Here is a 21,306-nt window from a genome sequence, read left to right as displayed (position 1 = left end):
CTGCTATGCTGATCTCTGTTAACACACACAGGGTTAACAGTCTCCTGGACCTGACCAGACGGACTGGTCACCTGGGCCACCATGTCTGCTATGCTGATCTCTGTTAACACACACAGGGTTAACAGTCTCCTGGACCTGACCAGACGGACTGGTCACCTGGGCCACCATGTCTGCTATGCTGATCTCTGTTAACACACACAGGGTTAACAGCTTCCTGGACCTGACCAGACGGACTGGTCACCTGGGCCACCATGTCTGCTATGCTGATCTCTGTTAACACACACAGGGTTAACAGCTTCCTGGACCTGACCAGACGGACTGGTCACCTGGGCCACCATGTCTGCTATGCTGATCTCTGTTAACACACACAGGGTTAACAGCTTCCTGGACCTGACCAGACGGACTGGTCACCTGGGCCACCATGTCTGCTATGCTGATCTCTGTTAACACACACAGGGTTAACAGTCTCCTGGACCTGACCAGACGGACTGGTCACCTGGGCCACCATGTCTGCTATGCTGATCTCTGTTAACACACACAGGGTTAACAGTCTCCTGGACCTGACCAGACGGACTGGTCACCTGGGCCACCATGTCTGCTATGCTGATCTCTGTTAACACACACAGGGTTAACAGTCTCCTGGACCTGACCAGACGGACTGGTCACCTGGGCCACCATGTCTGCTATGCTGATCTCTGTTAACACACACAGGGTTAACAGCTTCCTGGACCTGACCAGACGGACTGGTCACCTGGGCCACCATGTCTGCTATGCTGATCTCTGTTAACACACACAGGGTTAACAGCTTCCTGGACCTGACCAGACGGACTGGTCACCTGGGCCACCATGTCTGCTATGCTGATCTCTGTTAACACACACAGGGTTAACAGCTTCCTGGACCTGACCAGACGGACTGGTCACCTGGGCCACCATGTCTGCTATGCTGATCTCTGTTAACACACACAGGGTTAACAGTCTCCTGGACCTGACCAGACGGACTGGTCACCTGGGCCACCATGTCTGCTATGCTGATCTCTGTTAACACACACAGGGTTAACAGTCTCCTGGACCTGACCAGACGGACTGGTCACCTGGGCCACCATGTCTGCTATGCTGATCTCTGTTAACACACACAGGGTTAACAGTCTCCTGGACCTGACCAGACGGACTGGTCACCTGGGCCACCATGTCTGCTATGCTGATCTCTGTTAACACACACAGGGTTAACAGCTTCCTGGACCTGACCAGACGGACTGGTCACCTGGGCCACCATGTCTGCTATGCTGATCTCTGTTAACACACACAGGGTTAACAGCTTCCTGGACCTGACCAGACGGACTGGTCACCTGGGCCACCATGTCTGCTATGCTGATCTCTGTTAACACACACAGGGTTAACAGCTTCCTGGACCTGACCAGACGGACTGGTCACCTGGGCCACCATGTCTGCTATGCTGATCTCTGTTAACACACACAGGTTTAAGTTCAGAAATGTTCTTCTTTATCTTGTAAAGATTATTTATGGTATTTTTCTAAGATAGTGATTTATTTTTCTTTAATTGTAATTTCTAAAACAGATTTAACTATTGCTGAGTATGAGATTATTGTTCTCCTGTTTTGTTGTATACCTTAAAGGCATCCCCAGTTATATCGGCAGTCGGCTTCTCTCGGTCTACATTTGTAAAAGGTTTTCATTTTTTCATTTCTGTTTTTAATACATTTCAGATCCAGAAGATGTACTCTGTTCATTCTCCAAATTATGTTGCTAACTGTATTTTCTGTTGGTGTAATTAAGCAGATCTCTGTCATCCCATCATTAAGCAGAGCTCTGTCATCCCATCATTAAACAGAGCTCTGTCATCCCATCATTAAGCAAAGCTCTGTCATCCCATCATTAAGCAGATCTCTGTCATCCCATCTTTAAGCAGATCTCTGTCATCCCATCATTAAGCAAAGCTCTGTCATCCCATCATTAAGCAGAGCTCTGTCATCCCATCATTAAGCAGAGCTCTGTCATCCCATCATTATGCAGAGCTCTGTCATCCCATCATTAAGCAGAGCTCTGTCATCCCATCATTAAGCAGATCTCTGTCATCCCATCTTTAAGCAGAGCTCTGTCATCCCATCATTAAGCAGAGCTCTGTCATCCCATCATTAAGCAGAGCTCTGTCATCCCATCATTAAGCAGAGCTCTGTCATCCCATCATTAAACAGAGCTCTGTCATCCCATCATTAAGCAAAGCTCTGTCATCCCATCATTAAGCATGATACCGGAGAATGATCCAACATCACTATTTTTGCTATCCAGTAAATTGGAATCCCCATACCTGGGATCTTGAGGCATGTCTACTGATCTGATCAGTATCTCCTGGATGGTAGAGAGGGTACCTGGGATCTTGAGGCTGAGGTCACACTGGCTGCCCACGTTAGCAACAGATGCTGCTCTCTTCTTTCTGGTGATACTCTCCTTCATCCTCCCTTCTCCCGTCACCTTCACCGTGAACGCACTCCCTACACACACACACACACACACACACACATATACACACACTTATTTAAATTGTTCAGATACACAATTTATTATATTATTCAAAAGAATCGACAGACGACTTTATTATGTACTATATTATTATATATTACCTGGTACGTGCTGGTCGGCGAACTTGATGTTGATGATGTAGTTTCCTGGTTCAGTAGGGCAGTAGCTGACCTTACAGGTGCCATCCTCCTGGTCCTCAGTGTTAATGTCCACCTTACTGGGGCCCTCGATGGACAGACTCAGACCCCCATAGCCTACACACAGACACAGACACACAGTGTTAATGTCCACCTTACTGGGGCCCTCGATGGACAGACTCAGACCCCCATAGCCTACACACAGACACAGACACACAGTGTTAATGTCCACCTTACTGGGGCCCTCGATGGACAGACTCAGACCCCCATAGCCTACACACAGACACAGACACACAGTGTTAATGTCCACCTTACTGGGGCCCTCGATGGACAGACTCAGACCCCCATAGCCTACACACAGACACAGACACACAGTGTTAATGTCCACCTTACTGGGGCCCTCGATGGACAGACTCAGACCCCCATAGCCTACACACAGACACAGACACACAGTGTTAATGTCCACCTTACTGGGGCCCTCGATGGACAGACTCAGACCCCCATAGCCTACACACAGACACAGACACACAGTGTTAATGTCCACCTTACTGGGGCCCTCGATGGACAGACTCAGACCCTCATAGACTAAAGCAAATGACATCAAACGTCATCTAAAGTGAAAGTCAAAATCTCAACACACTTCAAGATAAGATAAAATAATAAAAGATAACAGACTAAAATAGAAACTTTATTAATCCCAAATTTGATTGCATCAGCCAATACATACAGTGTTAACAGTAATACAACCAAATGAATAAATAAATCATGAAACAAAAGACAAATTAAGTATGAAATAATTAAAGTAGCAACGATTGTCAAAATTGTTAAAAGGTTAATAGAATTCTGTAAAATGCAACAGCTGGACAATGGATGAAGATATTCCAAACTTTTACTTTTTATTTATTTGATTTATTATCCAGTAAATATTGGCTGAATTTTAGCACGTAAAACGTTGTACTGACAAATATTTAAATGTTCAAGCGTTTTTGTGGGAATGTAGGTATTCTATTCTACTTTGCTTTTTCTTATAATGCATATACATTGAGTATACCAAACATTAGGAACACCTTCCTGGTATTGAGTTGGTATTACTATTGGAGAGCCCTTTGTCTCCACCCATTCAGCATTGTTCACACCCTCTTAAAACTTCTTCAGGATAGGGGGCAGCATTTTCACTTTTGGATAAATAGCGTGCCCAATTTCAACTTCCTTCTACTCATCCCCAGAATATAAGATATGCATATTAGCATTCAGCATTAGGAACACCCTCTTAAGCCTAAGCCCCACCCATCTCTTTAAGGGTTGATCCAAGCGTTCTGTACTAACTTGCCAGCTACTTCCAGACATCTAAAAGAGAGAGAACAGCTCACTGAACATTACTCGCCCTAGCAGAGCTGGTTAGGCTGTTACAGTATGTTTTCTAGAGTGTTGGTGACTGCAACTGTGCTGTCAGTTCGTAAATTCAGAGCGTTTCCCGTTCAGAGCGTTTCACCGTTCAGAGCGCACACTGGACGCTCTGGCCAATGAGTAGGGTGGTTCCGAAAGCTCTGACCTAACAACGACAGTCAAGCACCCAAGCTAACTGGCTAACATTTGCTAGCTACTTCCAGACACATAATGAGAAAACACCCCACTCTGACTATTTTCCTCATCCTAGTAGAGCTGGTCAGGCAGTTTTCATGTTATCAAGAGTGTTGGTGACTGTAACTGTGCTGCTGGCAACAATTGAATTACGCTTTGTTGCCAATGTTTACTGACACCGGAAATATTGAACAGGTGTTGAGCGTTCAAAAATGCATCAGTTATTCTGTGCTCTGGCACACTAAGACAGGAGTATTTTGTTAAGAAATGTAGCTAGTTAGCTAGCTAGATAAACAATGAATCCCAACGCATGACGTAACGTTAATTAGCGAGCCAGCCAGCTAACGTTAGCTAGCTAGCTAACAGTACACTTGAAATTAAACCACTTTCTGTCAAAATTAGAACCGTGCAATATCTGAAAATGTAGCTAGCTAGACTATCTTACTAGTATACATCATGGTTTGACGCATCTCCTGTCTGATGCCATGCACGATGTAATTCAGACTGGATTTTCTCCATCTCCTTAGCTGTCATACTCAAATTCCACTTATTTCAAAACTCAGTCCTCCAGAAAGTGGAGAGCATACACATAACATTAACTAGCGAGCCAGCCAGCTAACGTTAGCTAGCTAACAGTAGACTTTATCTTGGCATTAGGTTTATGCAGTTTTACAACACGATACATTTAAAAAAGCCGCGTTTGACACGATTACCTAGACATACTGACCAGTTCCAATAGACAGACCGTGCTATATGGCAGACCAATCCAAACTCATCTCTCGGCATGTTCAGCCCACACATTATCTCAACCAATCGTGGCTAGCGGGAAGGTTGCTCACTTTTTCTGTGGCTAAACCAACTAGGCTCGGAATTTAACCATTGTATTCGTATTTACAGATGGCATACAAGTTTGATATTAAGGCACATGAAAGTTCACATGTTCGAGAAGGCATTTCTGCCAAAGAACGCATTTTGATTTAAAAAAAAATGTACGTTCAAACAGCTCTCCTGTGAAGTTGTGAATTGAGACATACGGGTCACATATTTCCTACATGATAGTGTTGCTTTGTTGATATTATGTCCTTTCTGTCATCCTGTGAACCCCGTTCATTGCTGCTCGCAGCTATATTTACTCATTACTGTTGGGGTCAAGTTCTCTTGTATAAAGTGTATCAAGAGTATCAAGAGAAGGATACCCAGACAATTTCAAATCAACATGTAAAATTTCAACACTTTTCAATCAAAAAATCTAAAGTTAATGTTTCTCTTTGTTGTGATGTTAGTTAAATGTTTCTCTTTGTTGTGATGTTAGTTAAATCCCCAACTAAGAAGTGGCATTCTGACAGATGTACCAGAAAATCTTTGTATTCCATTGAGCCCATTTCAGCAATTACTGGAGTGTGTTTGAGAGGTCACTACAAACGTTTTCACGGGAAAAAACGAATGGCACAAGCAAGAGTGGGATAGAGTCGCAAGAGTAAAATGAAAGCAATCAACCCAGTGAGATTTAAGTGCCAAGTGTATTTTGCACCCCTCAAACACATGAAGTAGATGGCTGATAAGGACAGATCAGCAGATGGTGAACTCACCAAACACACACCATCACTGACCTGCTTCGCGTGTGTCGATGATGAACTCAGCGGGTTCGAAGGTTTTGGCCTCACTGAGGCCCTGGCCAGTCACACACACCCGGCTGGCTTCGCCGATCCCTGATTGGCTGATCATCACAGTGATGGGGCTGCTGGGAATATGGTGTCTGTTTTTCTTGATGTTCACCAGGTGCTCTCCAATCTCCGTGGGAACAAATGAGATGCCTGGAGCAGGAAAGTTAGAGGCAGTGGAGCTTCTGAGAATGAAGATCTGTCATGTTGACTTTATTGTATTTTTATAGTTGGACTGAGGCATTTTAAATCAGACAAATGACAGTTGATAGTCTGTTTCTGTTTAACAGAGGAACACACACCATGTGCCCCCAACACACACACACACACACACACACACACACACACACACACACACACACACACACACACACACACACACACACACACACACACACACACACACACACACACACACACACACTGACCGACGTGTCCGTTACGAAGCATCTTGAGATGGCAGGGTTCCTCCTGGCCCGAGGGCGTGGTCAGACAAGCAGTCAGCTGACTCAGGTCCAACTCTCCGATGTCCAATGAGATGTCAGCAGCAGAGCCCACCTTCAGATGGGACATCCTCATAGAGTCATCACCTAGGAGACAGAGAGAATATTATAATTATGGGATGTCAGCAGCAGAGCAGTCACTTAGAGACAGACAGGGCAGGGGGGTCCATTGAAATGTTTTTTAGAGGCTATTTTATACATCCATTACATCCACACATTCTCATGTCCCCATTTTTCACATAAACCTTAAAGAATGTGTTACCTGTGATGCGGGCGGAGAAGGGGCTGCCGGGGATGTGTTGCGTGGTGTGTATTACCTGTGATGCGGGCTGAGAAGGGGCTGCCGGGGATGTGTTGCGTGGTGTGTATTACCTGTGATGCGGGCTGAGAAGGGGCTGCCTGGGATGTGTTTGTCATTGTATTTGACCAGGATGCTGTAGTCTCCAGGTAGAACAGGCAGGTAGGACACAGAACACGTTCCATCCTGGTTATCCACACAGCTGATGTGGGCTTTAGAAGGACCGTCGATGGCCAGCGACAGACCACCTACCAGGAGAGAGATAAAATATATAAATTATACACATCAACTCTGTTCGTGAACCAACACAGCTCATATTTATTGTGCTTATGATTGACTTATAATTTAACTGCTATTAATTGTGTGTTACGTGTGTGTTGATTGGCTGGTTTCCCATGAGTGCATGTGCTTGTGTGTGTCCTACCCTCTCCTGCATCCTTGGTGTTGACTGTGAACATAGCAGGTTTGTTGACGGTCCCGTGGATAAGGCCCGGTCCGTACGCACTGATGTTCCCGCTGTTCACATAGTCCACATAGAACTGGAGGGGACTACCTGTTACAGAGAGAGAGGAGAAAGAGAGGGGAGAGAGAGAGAGAGAGAGCGAGAGAGAGACAGAGAGAGTGGGGAGAGAGTGGGGAGGAGAGAGAGAAAGAGAGAAGAGAGAGGAGAGAGAGAGAGAGAGAGAGAGAGAGAGAGAGAGAGAGAGAGAGAGAGAGAGAGAGCGAGAGAGAGAGAGCGAGAGAGAGACAGAGAGAGTGGGGAGGAGAGAGTGGGGAGGAGAGAGAGAAAGAGAAAAGAGAGAGGAGAGAGAGAGAGAGAGAGAGAGAGAGAGAGAGAGAGAGAATCAGCATGTCCAGATCCAGACCAATACTGTTAGCTATCACAGGAGAGGTTCTTGGCCAAGTAATCAATCAATCAATCAATCAAATGTATTCATGAAGCCCTTTTTACATCAGCCGATGTCACAAAGTGCTGTACAGAAACCCAGCCTAAAACCCCAAACAGCAAGCAATGCAGTTGTAGAAGCTAAGGGTCCTTAATATTCTGAGATAACTTCCTCTTTTCCAAAAATATAGACCGTAAAGTGGTATGATTGAGCGAGTGGTGTAATTGGTATTGTTGAGCTAATTATACAGTATACAGTGAGTATCGTAAGTATTCACCCCCTTGGATTTCTTCACATTTTATTATTTTACGAAGTGGGATGAAAACAGATTTAATTGTAATTTCTTGTCAAAGATCTACACAAAATACTATATAATGTCAAAGTAGAAGATGAATGAAAAATAAAACCCTAATACACCTTGATTTGATAAGTATTCACCCCCCTGAGTCAATCCATGTTAGGAACACCTTTGACTCAACAACCAACAACCCTCTAAATAAAGAGACTTATGTGACTGTTTATCAGAGGAGGAGGTGAGGGCCCTCGGAGTGTGGTGTCAGGAAAATAACCTCTCACTCAACGTCAACAAAACAAAGGAGATGATGGTGGACTTCAGGAAACAACAGAGGGAGCACCCCCCTATCCACATTGACTGGACAGCAGTAGAGAAGGTGGAAAGTTTTAAGTTCCTCGGGGTACACATCACTGACAAACTGAAATGATCCATCTACACAGACAGTTTTGTGAAGAAGGTGCAACACCGCCTCTTCAACCTCAGGAGGCTGAAGAAATTTGGCTTGTCACCTAAAACCCTCACAAACTTTTACAGATGCACAATTGAGAGCATCCTGTCGGGCTGTATCACCACCTGGTTCGGTAACTGCTCCGCCCACAACTGCAGAGCTCTCCAGAGGGTGGTGCAGTCTGCACAACGCATCACCAAGGGCAAACTACCTTCCCTCCAGGGCACCTACAACACCCGATGTCACAGGAAGGCCAAAAAGATCATGAAGGACAACAACCACTTGAGCTACTACCTGTTCACCCCACTATCATCCAGAAGGCGAGGTCAGTACAGGTGCATCAAAGCAGGGACCGAGAGACTGAAAACCAGCTTCTATCTCAAGGCCATCAGACTGTTAAACAGCCATCAGTAGCACCTTAGAGGCTGCTGCCAACATACAGACTTGAAATCATTGGCAACTTTAATAAATGGATCACTAGTCACTTTAATCATGTTTACATATCTTGCATTACTCATCTCATATTCTTAGACTATTCTTAGTCTATGTCGCTCTAACATTTGTGACGACCCTCCCACTCTGTCTGCCGTATTCTCTCTTTGTTCTTGTTTCCTTATTAGGATGTCGGTGGGCGGAGTTGGGAGGGTCGTCAGCTACATGGGAAACACCTGGGCCCACTGTCATAGGATAAATGCACCACTTCCCCATTCATGGAGGGGACTCTCTCCATGCAGACACCTTGATAGATTTTGTTGTGGTTTTTTGTGACTTTGTGGTTGTTTGCTTTAGCACCTTTCAACACACCGCATTATCACATTCATGCATGCCAAAACACTCACTTACACTACTGATTACTGATTACACACACCATTGTTAATTGCATTTAGTTTACTTTATTTAATAAATATATTTTGTTACTCCTTAACTCCACGTTGTCTCCCTTTTGTTACGGGCTTTGAGCCGGTTCGTGACATTGCTCGTCCATATATTTATATATTCTCAATTCGATTCCTTACTTATATTTGTGTGCATTGGGTATATGTTGTGAAATTGTTAGATATTACTTGTCAGATATTACTGCACTGTTGGAACTAGAAGCACAAGCATTTCGCTACACTCGCAATAACATCTGCTAACCATGTGACCATTAACATCTGCTAACCATGTGACCATTAACATCTGCTAACCATGTGACCAATAACATCTGCTAACCATGTGACCAATAACATCTGCTAACCATGTGACCATTAACCTCTGCTAACCATGTGACCAATAACATCTGCTAACCATGTGACCAATAACATCTGCTAACCATGTGACCAATAACATCTGCTAACCATGTGACCAATAACATCTGCTAACCATGTGACCAATAACATCTGCTAACCATGTGACCAATAACATCTGCTAACCATGTGACCATTAACCTCTGCTAACCATGTGACCAATAACATCTGCTAACCATGTGACCAATAACATCTGCTAACCATGTGACCAATAACATCTGCTAACCATGTGACCAATAACATCTGCTAACCATGTGACCAATAACATCTGCTAACCATGTGACCAATCAAATGTGATTTAATTTGTTTTTGAGTCAACTGGCTTACCCACAGTTATTGTGTGTGTGTAATGTTAATGTTAGTGTGTATATGTGTACTGCTAATGTCAGTGTGTATATGTGTACTGTTAATGTTAGTGTGTATATGTGTATATGTGTACTGCTAATGTTAGTGTGTATATGTCTACTGTTAATGTTAGTGTGTATATGTGTACTGCTAATGTTAGTGTGTATATGTGTACTGTTAATGTTAGTGTGTATATGTGTACTGTTAATGTTAGTGTGTATATGTGTAATGTTAGTGTGTATATGTGTACTGCTAATGTTAGTGTGTATATGTGTAATGTTAGTGTGTATATGTGTACTGTTAATGTTAGTGTGTATATGTGTACTGTTAATGTTAGTGTGTATATGTGTACTGTTAGTGTTAGTGTGTATATGTGTACTGTTAATGTTAGTGTGTATATGTGTATATGTGTAATGCTAATGTCAGTGTGTATATGTGTACTGTTAATGTTAGTGTGTATATGTGTATATGTGTAATGCTAATGTTAGTGTGTATATGTGTACTGTTAATGTTAGTGTGTATATGTGTAATGTTAATGTTAGTGTGTATATGTGTACTGTTAATGTTAGTGTGTATATGTGTACTGTTAGTGTTAGTGTGTATATGTGTACTGTTAGTGTTAGTGTGTATATGTGTACTGTTAATGTTAGTGTGTATATGTGTATATGTTAGTGTTAGTGTGTATATGTGTAATGTTAATGTTAGTGTGTATATGTGTACTGCTAATGTTAGTGTGTATATGTGTACTGTTAATGTTAGTGTGTATATGTGTACTGCTAATGTTAGTGTGTATATGTGTACTGTTAGTGTTAGTGTGTATATGTGTACTGTTAATGTTAGTGTGTATATGTGTACTGTTAGTGTTAGTGTGTAATGTTAGTGTGTATATGTGTACTGTTAATGTTAGTGTGTATATGTGTATATGTGTACTGTTAATGTTAGTGTGTACTGTTAATGTTAGTGTGTATATGTGTACTGTTAATGTCAGTGTGTATATGTGTACTGTTAATGTTAGTGTGTATATGTGTAATGTTAGTGTGTATATGTAACAGTATAACTTTACGGCGTCCCTTCGCCCCAACACGGGCGCGAACCAGGGACCCTCTGCACACATCAACAACGGTCGCCCACGAAGCGTCGTTACCCATCGCTCCACAAAAGCCGCGGCCCTTGCAGAGCAAGGGGCAACACTACTTCTAGGTTTCAGAGCAAGTGACGTAACTGATTGAAACGCTAGTAGCGCGTACCCGCTAACTAGCTAGCCATTTCACATCCGTTACATATATGTGTAATGTTAGTGTGTATATATGTACTGTTAATGTTAGTGTGTATATGTGTACTGTTAATGTTAGTGTGTATATGTGTACTGTTAATGTTAGTGTGTATATGTGTAATGCTAATGTTAGTGTGTAATGTTAGTGTGTATATGTGTACTGTTAATGTTAGTGTGTATATGTGTACTGTTAATGTTAGTGTGTATATGTGTACTGTTAATGTTAGTGTGTATATGTGTAATGTTAATGTTAGTGTGTATATGTGTAATGTTAATGTTAGTGTGTATATGTGTAATGTTAGTGTGTATGGTGTGTGTTGTCCGTACCAGGGATGTGTATCCCGTCGTATTTGATGTCCATCTCATGCAGGCCGACCTCAGTTGGAGCATATTTAACCGTTACTGTCCCGTTCTTATTGTCTGTGATGTCTGGCTTGGCTGTCTTACCTGACGGCATGCGCACATCACCTGGGGACGAGATAACGGTTAGACAGGCGGGCCTTGTTTTTGGTTTTTATTAGAAGTCGTTGAAAAAAATCTGAGGACTCGGCTACATCCGGTCTGCTCTCTGCTTCTTAAACCCGTTTTGTTTTGTGTGTCTGTGTGTCTGTGTGTGTGTGTCTGTGTGTCTGTGTGTCTGTGTGTCTGTGTGTTTGTGTGTTTGTGTGTCTGTGTGTGTCTGTGTGTTTGTGTGTCTGTGTGTGTCTGTGTGTGTCTGTGTGTCTGTGTGTCTGTGTGTCTGTGTGTCTGTGTGTCTGTGTGTTTGTGTGTCTGTGTGTCTGTGTGTCTGTGTGTTTGTGTGTCTGTGTGTCTGTGTGTCTGTGTGTCTGTGTGTCTGTGTGTTTGTGTGTCTGTGTGTTTGTGTGTTTGTGTGTCTGTGTGTCTGTGTGTCTGTGTGTCTGTGTGTCTGTGTGTGTGTGTGTGTGTGTACCTGTGATCTCTCCATTCTGGATGGTGAAGGGGATGATCAGATCAAACGGCCGGAGTCCCTCAACGTCCAAACCGTTCGTTCGCATTGGCCCGTCTGTTGCCTAGAGGGCAGAGGTCAACGAGAGTCTGAGGGGGGAGGAGGGTTGGGTAGGGAGGGGGAGGGAGGGAGGGACTGAGGTATGGGATTGGGTGAGGAGGGGTGAGGTATGGGATTGGGTGAGGAGGGGTGAGGTATGGTGTTGGGTGAGGAGGGGTGAGGTATGGTGTTGGGTGAGGAGGGGTGAGGTATGGGTTGGGTGAGGGGGTGAAGAGGGGTGAGGTATGGTGTTGGGTGAGGAGGGGTGAGGTATGGGTTTGGTGAGGGGGTGAGGAGGGGTGAGGTACGGGGTTGGGTGAGGGGGTGAGGTATGGTGTTGGTGAGGGGGTGAGGTACGGGGTTGGGTGAGGGGGTGAGGTATGGTGTTGGTGAGGGGGTGAGGAGGGGTGAGGTACGGGGTTGGGTGAGGAGGGATGAGGAGGGGTGAGGTGAGGAGGGTTGAGGAGGGGTGAGGTACGGGGTTGGGTGAGGGGGTGAGGAGGGATGAGGTATGGGGTTGGTGAGGGGGGTGAGATATGCAGGTACACACAGCAGAATAGACTGTAGCTGAAATGAGAAGGCGATACGGACCAAACACCAAAACATACAACACACAAGATGATGATGATGATGATGATTATGATTATGTTGATGACGAAGAAGATGAACCCACCGACATTGACACAGAGAATTACATCATAACATAAGAAACAGGCAGACAGACGATATATAGACACAGGGTGGCCATTTTGTCAAATGTGGAGTCACATTAATGATTCACAAAATAACCACTAATCCTCTTGTGGGGGCGAGAGAAGAGAGGAGAGAAGACAGGAGAGACCAGTACCGAGGGTTGTTGACTGTAGTACTGTGGTAGTTGTTCCTGTTGGAGGAGCTGATCTGAGGGGGATCCTTCCAATGCCTGAGGGGGAGGAGGGTGGAGGGGAGCAGGTAAGGAGGGATAAGAGGAGGGAGAAGGGGAGAGGAAGGAGGGAAGAGGAGAAAGGGATTAGAGGAGGAGAGGTAAGGAGGGGAGTGGAGAGGAATAGAAGAGATGTGAATTTGTCTGACTAGGCTCTGGGGTTTACGAGGGCTCAACATTACACAACGTTCACATAGAAATGTGTAGTCTAGAACAGACATGATTGTCTGTCAGAAGGTGTCAGATCTATTGGTTACATTTCTATCTGCAACGTTCTGTCACATCCACTAGACCGACGAGTTCTGTGTCTCTGGACAGTCCAATGAGCAGCTGCTGTAGAGAGAGGGTGGGCCAAGAGGTCTCATTAACCAATCAAAGACTCACACACCTGCAAAGACCACAGGTTTTAAAATCTGAATGATCTCAATGATTTACACATACATTCGAGGTAAGTAATCAGATATATTGAATTTGAAAAGACAAATAGTTCAAAATGTAAATGTATTTGTGAGTACAGTTGTAAAGAATTTGAAAAATGCATTTAACCCGGGCATTTTAAACCGGGTATTTAACCCGTTTTTTAAATCCAGGGATTTAACCTAGGTATTTAACCAAGGGATTTAATCTGGGTATTTAACCCTGGGATTTAACCTGGGTATTTAACCCAGGTAATTAACCTGGGGATTTAACCTACGTATTTAACCTGGGTATTAAGCTAGGTATTTAACCTGGGTATTTATCCCGGTTATTTAACATAGGTATTTAACATAGGTATTTAATCTAGGGATTTAACCTGGGGATTTAACCTAGGTATTTAACCCGGGAATTTAACCTAGGTATTTAACCCGGGAATTTAACCTAGGTATTTGACCCAGGGATTTAACCCGGTTATTTAACCTAGGAATTTAACCAGGGTATTTAACCAGGGTATTTAACCAGGGTATTTAACCTAGGTATTTAACCTGTTATTTAACAAGGGTATTTAACAAGGGTATTTAATTTAGGAATTTAACCAGGGTATTTAACCTAGGTATATAACCCAGGGATTTAACCGGGTTATTTAACCTGGGTATTTAACCTATGTATTTAACCTAGGCATTTTCAATAAGAATTTGGAAATCTATTTGGTTTTTACAAATAACCATTCAAATAGTCAAATAAAATAACTTGTATTTTCAAATACACAGAAACAAGTATTTGAAATACCGTATACTCAAATACACATGTATTTGAAGCCAGGTCTGATGTACATCTGCGTGTATTTGTATGTGACTCTGTGAGTGACTGCGTGTGTCCGTATGTGTGTGTGTGTGTATGTCTCGCTCTAAGTACCGTGACCAGGAAGGAGCTGTTGGGGATGAGTTACGTACCGTGACTAGGAAGGAGCTGTTGGGGATGAGTTACATTACGTACCAGGAAGGGGCTGTTAGGGATGAGTTACATACCGTGACCAGGAAGGGGCTGTTAGGGATGAGTTACATACCGTGACCAGGAAGGGGCTGTTGGGGATGAGTTACATTACGTACCAGGAAGGGGCTGTTAGGGATGAGTTACGTACCGTGACCAGGAAGGGGCTGTTGGGGATGAGTTACGTACCGTGACCAGGAAGGGGCTGTTGGGGATGAGTTACGTACCGTGACTAGGAAGGGGCTGTTAGGGATGAGTTACGTACCGTGACCAGGAAGGGGCTGTTGGGGATGAGTTACGTACCGTGACCAGGAAGGGGCTGTTAGGGATGAGTTACGTACCGTGACCAGGAAGGGGCTGTTGGGGATGAGTTACGTACCGTGACCAGGAAGGGGCTGTTGGGGATGAGTTACATTACGTACCAGGAAGGGGCTGTTGGGGATGAGTTACGTACCGTGACCAGGAAGGGGCTGTTGGGGATGAGTTACATACCGTGACCAGGAAGGGGCTGTTGGGGATGAGTTACATACCGTGACCAGGAAGGGGCTGTTAGGGATGAGTTACATACCGTGACCAGGAAGGGGCTGTTGGGGATGAGTTACATACCGTGACCAGGAAGGGGCTGTTGGGGATGAGTTACATTACGTACCAGGAAGGGGCTGTTGGGGATGAGTTACATACCGTGACCAGGAAGGGGCTGTTAGGGATGAGTTACATTACGTACCAGGAAGGGGCTGTTGGGGATGAGTTACGTACCGTGACCAGGAAGGGGCTGTTGGGGATGAGTTACATACCGTGACTAGGAAGGGGCTGTTGGGGATGAGTTACGTACCGTGACCAGGAAGGGGCTGTTGGGGATGAGTTACGTACCGTGAACAGGAAGGGGCTGTTGGGGATGAGTTACGTACCGTGACCAGGAAGGGGCTGTTGGGGATGAGTTACATACCGTGACTAGGAAGGGGCTGTTGGGGATGAGTTACGTACCGTGACCAGGAAGGGGCTGTTGGGGATGAGTTACGTACCGTGACCAGGAAGGGGCTGTTGGGGATGAGTTACGTACCGTGACCAGGAAGGGGCTGTTGGGGATGAGTTACATACCGTGACTAGGAAGGGGCTGTTGGGGATGAGTTACGTACCGTGACCAGGAAGGGGCTGTTGGGGATGAGTTACGTACCGTGACCAGGAAGGGGCTGTTAGGGATGAGTTACGTACCGTGACTAGGAAGGGGCTGTTGGGGATGAGTTCCATACCGTGACTAGGAAGGGGCTGTTGGGGATGAGTTACATTACGTACCAGGAAGGGGCTGTTGGGGATGAGTTACGTACCGTGACCAGGAAGGGGCTGTTGGGGATGAGTTACGTACCGTGACTAGGAAGGGGCTGTTGGGGATGAGTTACGTACCGTGACCAGGAAGGGGCTGTTGGGGATGAGTTACATTACGTACCAGGAAGGGGCTGTTAGGGATGAGTTACATACCGTGACCAGGAAGGGGCTGTTAGGGATGAGTTACGTACCGTGACCAGGAAGGGGCTGTTGGGGATGAGTTACGTACCGTGACTAGGAAGGGGCTGTTGGGGATGAGTTACGTACCGTGACCAGGAAGAGGCTGTTGGGGATGAGTTACATTACGTACCAGGAAGGGGCTGTTGGGGATGAGTTACGTACCGTGACTAGGAAGGGGCTGTTGGGGATGAGTTACGTACCGTGACTAGGAAGGGGCTGTTGGGGATGAGTTACGTACCGTGACTAGGAAGGGGCTGTTAGGGATGAGTTACGTACCGTGACCAGGAAGGGGCTGTTGGGGATGAGTTACGTACCGTGACCAGGAAGGGGCTGTTAGGGATGAGTTACATACCGTGACCAGGAAGGGGCTGTTGGGGATGAGTTCCATACCGTGACCAGGAAGGGGCTGTTGGGGATGAGTTACGTACCGTGACCAGGAAGGGGCTGTTGGGGATGAGTTACGTACCGTGACCAGGAAGGGGCTGTTGGGGATGAGTTACGTACCGTGACCAGGAAGGGGCTGTTAGGGATGAGTTACGTACCGTGACCAGGAAGGGGCTGTTGGGGATGAGTTACATTACGTACCAGGAAGGGGCTGTTGGGGATGAGTTACATACCGTGACCAGGAAGGGGCTGTTGGGGATGAGTTACATACCGTGACCAGGAAGGGGCTGTTAGGGATGAGTTACGTACCGTGACCAGGAAGGGGCTGTTGGGGATGAGTTACGTACCGTGACCAGGAAGGGGCTGTTGGGGATGAGTTACATACCGTGACCAGGAAGGGGCTGTTGGGGATGAGTTACATTACGTACCAGGAAGGGGCTGTTGGGGATGAGTTACGTACCGTGACCAGGAAGGGGCTGTTGGGGATGAGTTACGTACCGTGACCAGGAAGGGGCTGTTGGGGATGAGTTACATACCGTGACCAGGAAGGGGCTGTTAGGGATGAGTTACATACCGTGACCAGGAAGGGGCTGTTGGGGATGAGTTACGTACCGTGACCAGGAAGGGGCTGTTGGGGATGAGTTACGTACCGTGACCAGGAAGGGGCTGTTGGGGATGAGTTCCATACCGTGACCAGGAAGGGGCTGTTGGGGATGAGTTACGTACCGTGACCAGGAAGGGGCTGTTGGGGATGAGTTACATTACGTACCAGGAAGGGGCTGTTGGGGATGAGTTACATACCGTGACCAGGAAGGGGCTGTTGGGGATGAGTTACGTACCGTGACCAGGAAGGGGCTGTTGGGGATGAGTTACGTACCGTGACCAGGAAGGGGCTGTTGGGGATGAGTTACGTACCGTGACCAGGAAGGGGCTGTTGGGGATGAGTTACGTACCGTGACCAGGAAGGAGCTGTTGGGGATGAGTTACGTACCGTGACCAGGAAGGAGCTGTTGGGGATGAGTTACGTACCGTGACTAGGAAGGGGCTGTTGGGGATGAGTTACATTACGTACTAGGAAGGGGCTGTTGGGGATGAGTTACATTACGTACCAGGAAGGGGCTGTTGGGGATGAGTTACGTACCGTGACCAGGAAGGAGCTGTTGGGGATGAGTTACATACCGTGACTAGGAAGGGGCTGTTAGGGATGAGTTACGTACCGTGACTAGGAAGGGGCTGTTGGGGATGAGTTACGTACCGTGACCAGGAAGGGGCTGTTGGGGATGAGTTACGTACCGTGACTAGGAAGGGGCTGTTGGGGATGAGTTACGTACCGTGACCAGGAAGGGGCTGTTGGGGATGAGTTACGTACCAGGAAGGGGCTGTTAGGGATGAGTTACGTACCGTGACCAGGAAGGGGCTGTTGGGGATGAGTTACATACCGTGACCAGGAAGGAGCTGTTGGGGATGAGATACGTACCGTGACCAGGAAGGGGCTGTTGGGGATGAGTTACATTACGTACTAGGAAGGGGCTGTTGGGGATGAGTTACGTACCGTGACTAGGAAGGGGCTGTTAGGGATGAGTTACATTACGTACTAGGAAGGGGCTGTTGGGGATGAGTTACGTACCGTGACTAGGAAGGGGCTGTTGGGGATGAGTTACGTACCGTGACTAGGAAGGGGCTGTTGGGGATGAGTTACATTACGTACTAGGAAGGGGCTGTTGGGGATGAGTTACATACCGTGACCAGGAAGGGGCTGTTGGGGATGAGTTACATTACGTACTAGGAAGGGGCTGTTGGGGATGAGTTACATACCGTGACCAGGAAGGGGCTGTTGGGGATGAGTTACGTACCGTACCAGGAAGGGGCTGTTGGGGATGAGTTACGTACCGTGACCAGGAAGGGGCTGTTGGGGATGAGTTACGTACCGTGACCAGGAAGGGGCTGTTAGGGATGAGTTACGTACCGTGACCAGGAAGGGGCTGTTAGGGATGAGTTACGTACCGTGACCAGGAAGGGGCTGTTGGGGATGAGTTACGTACCGTGACCAGGAAGGGGCTGTTGGGGATGAGTTACATTACGTACTAGGAAGGGGCTGTTGGGGATGAGTTACGTACCGTGACTAGGAAGGGGCTGTTGGGGATGAGTTACGTACCGTGACCAGGAAGGGGCTGTTGGGGATGAGTTACATTACGTACCAGGAAGGGGCTGTTAGGGATGAGTTACGTACCGTGACCAGGAAGGGGCTGTTGGGGATGAGTTACATACCGTGACCAGGAAGGGGCTGTTAGGGATGAGTTACGTACCGTGACCAGGAAGGAGCTGTTGGGGATGAGTTACGTACCGTGACCAGGAAGGGGCTGTTAGGGATGAGTTACGTACCGTGACCAGGAAGGGGCTGTTGGGGATGAGTTACGTACCGTGACCAGGAAGGGGCTGTTGGGGATGAGTTACGTACCGTGACTAGGAAGGGGCTGTTAGGGATGAGTTACATACCGTGACTGTTGGGGATGAGTTACGTACCGTGACTAGGAAGGGGCTGTTAGGGATGAGTTACGTACCGTGACCAGGAAGGGGCTGTTGGGGATGAGTTACGTACCGTGACTAGGAAGGGGCTGTTGGGGATGAGTTACGTACCGTGACCAGGAAGGGGCTGTTAGGGATGAGTTACGTACCGTGACCAGGAAGGGGCTGTTGGGGATGAGTTACATACCGTGACCAGGAAGGGGCTGTTGGGGATGAGTTACGTACCGTGACCAGGAAGGGGCTGTTGGGGATGAGTTACATACCGTGACTAGGAAGGGGCTGTTGGGGATGAGTTACGTACCGTGACTAGGAAGGGGCTGTTAGGGATGAGTTACATACCGTGACTAGGAAGGGGCTGTTAGGGATGAGTTACATACCGTGACCAGGAAGGAGCTGTTGGGGATGAGTTACGTACCGTGACCAGGAAGGGGCTGTTGGGGATGAGTTCCATACCGTGACCAGGAAGGGGCTGTTGGGGATGAGTTACGTACCGTGACCAGGAAGGGGCTGTTGGGGATGAGTTCCGTACCGTGACCAGGAAGGGGCTGTTGGGGATGAGTTACGTACCGTGACCAGGAAGGGGCTGTTGGGGATGAGTTCCATACCGTGACCAGGAAGGGGCTGTTGGGGATGAGTTACGTACCGTGACCAGGAAGGGGCTGTTAGGGATGAGTTACGTACCGTGACCAGGAAGTGGCTGTTGGGGATGAGTTACGTACCGTGACTAGGAAGGGGCTGTTGGGGATGAGTTACGTACCGTGACTAGGAAGGGGCTGTTGGGGATGAGTTACGTACCGTGACCAGGAAGGGGCTGTTGGGGATGAGTTACGTACCGTGACCAGGAAGGGGCTGTTGGGGATGAGTTACATTACGTACTAGGAAGGGGCTGTTAGGGATGAGTTACGTACCGTGACCAGGAAGGGGCTGTTGGGGATGAGTTACGTTACGTACCAGGAAGGGGCTGTTGGGGATGAGTTACATACCGTGACCAGGAAGGGGCTGTTGGGGATGAGTTACGTACCGTGACTAGGAAGGGGCTGTTGGGGATGAGTTACATACCGTGACCAGGAAGGGGCTGTTGGGGATGAGTTACGTACCGTGACCAGGAAGGGGCTGTTGGGGATGAGTTACGTTACGTACCAGGAAGGGGCTGTTGGGGATGAGTTACATTACGTACTAGGAAGGGGCTGTTAGGGATGAGTTACATACCGTGACCAGGAAGGGGCTGTTGGGGATGAGTTACGTACCGTGACCAGGAAGGGGCTGTTGGGGATGAGTTACGTTACGTACCAGGAAGGGGCTGTTGGGGATGAGTTACATACCGTGACCAGGAAGGGGCTGTTGGGGATGAGTTACGTACCGTGACTAGGAAGGGGCTGTTGGGGATGAGTTACATTACGTACTAGGAAGGGGCTGTTGGGGATGAGTTACGTACCGTGACCAGGAAGGAGCTGTTGGGGATGAGTTACGTACCGTGACCAGGAAGGAGCTGTTAGGGATGAGTTACGTACCGTGACCAGGAAGGGGCTGTTAGGGATGAGTTACGTACCGTGACCAGGAAGGGGCTGTTAGGGATGAGTTACGTACCCTGACTAGGAAGGGGCTGTTAGGGATGAGTTACGTACCATGACCAGGAAGGGGCTGTTGGGGATGAGTTACATTACGTACCAGGAAGGGGCTGTTGGGGATGAGTTACATACCGTGACCCGGAAGGGGCTTTTAGGGATGAGTTACGTACCGTGACCAGGAAGGGGCTGTTGGGGATGAGTTACATTACGTACCAGGAAGGGGCTGTTGGGGATGAGTTACATTACGTACCAGGAAGGGGCTGTTGGGGATGAGTTACGTACCGTGACCAGGAAGGGGCTGTTAGGGATGAGTTACGTACCGTGACCAGGAAGGGGCTGTTGGGGATGAGTTACATTACGTACCAGGAAGGGGCTGTCGGGGATGAGTTACATACCGTGACCAGGAAGGGGCTGTTAGGGATGAGTTACGTACCGTGACCAGGAAGGGGCTGTTGGGGATGAGTTACATTACGTACCAGGAAGGGGCTGTTGGGGATGAGTTACGTACCGTGACCAGGAAGGGGCTGTTAGGGATGAGTTACGTACCGTGACTAGGAAGAGGCTGTTGGGGATGAGTTACATTACGTACCAGGAAGGGGCTGTTAGGGATGAGTTACGTACCGTGACCAGGAAGGGGCTGTTAGGGATGAGTTACGTACCGTGACTAGGAAGGGGCTGTTGGGGATGAGTTACATTACGTACCAGGAAGGGGCTGTTAGGGATGAGTTACGTACCGTG

At 47.2% G+C, this 21,306-nt stretch overlaps 1 pseudogene; it reads right to left on the bottom strand.

Moving 5' to 3' along the window:
* Window positions 1–21,306, bottom strand: part of LOC120035298 — an 85,663-nt pseudogene that overhangs the window by 19,240 nt on the left and 45,117 nt on the right.

This window comes from Salvelinus namaycush, unplaced genomic scaffold, assembly GCF_016432855.1.
Source record: "Salvelinus namaycush isolate Seneca unplaced genomic scaffold, SaNama_1.0 Scaffold1014, whole genome shotgun sequence".
Lineage (NCBI taxonomy): Eukaryota > Metazoa > Chordata > Actinopteri > Salmoniformes > Salmonidae > Salvelinus > Salvelinus namaycush.
This window is presented reverse-complemented; position numbering and strand designations above follow the sequence as displayed.